The sequence below is a fragment of the Coregonus clupeaformis genome, unplaced genomic scaffold (genome assembly GCF_020615455.1).
Source record: "Coregonus clupeaformis isolate EN_2021a unplaced genomic scaffold, ASM2061545v1 scaf1293, whole genome shotgun sequence".
Taxonomy (NCBI): Eukaryota; Metazoa; Chordata; class Actinopteri; order Salmoniformes; family Salmonidae; genus Coregonus; species Coregonus clupeaformis.
In genome coordinates, this window is record NW_025534747.1 from 155,001 (window position 1) to 156,531 (window position 1,531).

Below are 1,531 nucleotides of genomic sequence, written 5' to 3' on the forward strand. Positions count from 1 at the left end.
GGCCAGGTGAAGTCAGGTACCAGGTGCTCGCAGCTGCTCTGTGATCCTGGGCTGAGGTTCGAGTTAGAAGAGGCCCATACAGGATTCCCACCTGCTTTATGACAGCAGGGACAGACCTGAGGACATACTGGGGGTTTGTTTTAGTCAGCAGTCACTAGAGACCGAAGCAGTTCACGTATGAAAAAAACACCAAAACAGACATGCAGCTATCTGAGATCCTTCCATTCTACTCTGCCAATAGGGTCAGGGAGGGGCGAAGAGAAGCCCTTCCATTCTACTCTGATGAGAGCAGGGAGCAGAGCAGGAGCGGTCCATATCTCTGAATAGCACCTCACTAAACAGAACCTCCAATCAGGCCATCCTAGCAGGTTTGAATGGTATTAGTGCTAAAGCCTCTGGCTCTATAGATCCCTTGGTGAAAGGCCTTGCCCAGCCACCAGCACACACTGGGAGGGTCTTTCAGTCTGTCGCCCAGTTCCTCTTCCTGTGAATGAGAGGTGCTAGGTGGTTCGGAAGTCACTCGATACGGGACTGGGATAACTCCAATCTCCTCTGTTAGATAAAGGTTACAGGTGGTTCGGAAGCCACTCGATACGGGACTGGGATAACTCCAATCTCCTCTGTTAGATAAAGGTTACAGGTGGTTCGGAAGTCACTCGATACGGGACTGGGATAACTCCAATCTCCTCTGTTAGATAAAGGTTACAGGTGGTTCGGAAGCCACTCGATACGGGACTGGGATAACTCCAATCTCCTCTGTTAGATAAAGGTTACAGGTGGTTCGGAAGTCACTCGACACGGGACTGGGATAACTCCAATCTCCTCTGTTAGATAAAGGTTACAGGTGGTTCGGAAGCCACTCGATCCGGGACTGGGATAACTCCAAATCTCCTCTGTTAGATAAAGGTTACAGGTGGTTCGGAAGCCACTCGATCCGGGACTGGATAATCCAATCTCCTCTGTTAGATAAAGGTTACAGGTGGTTGGAAGTCACTCGACACGGGACTGGGATAACTCCAATCTCCTCTGTTAGATAAAGGTTACAGGTGGTTCGGGAAGTCACTGATACGGGACTGGGATAACTCCAATCTCCTCTGTTAGATAAAGGTTACTGGGGAGATTGCTCTCTCCCGCTACTCACATTTGAAGTGCTGCGATTCAACACAGCTAGCAGCCCTGCCATCACACACTCTATCTAGCCCTTGTTTTACTAGATCAGTTGACTGAGGAACACGTTCTCATTTACAGCAACAAGCTGGGGAATAGTTTCAGTGGAGAGGTAGTGAGCCAATTGAAAGCTGGGGAGGATTAGGTGCCAGTGATGGTATGAGGACCAGATTGGGACTTTAGCCAGGACACCGGGGTTAACACTCCTACGGTAAGAGCCATGGGATCTGTAGTGACACAGAGAGTCAGGACACCTGTTTAACGGGGTTAACACTCCTACGGTAAGAGCCATGGGATCTTTAGTGACCACAGAGAGTCCGGACACCTGTTTCGTCCCATCGAAAGACCCTACACAGCAATGCGT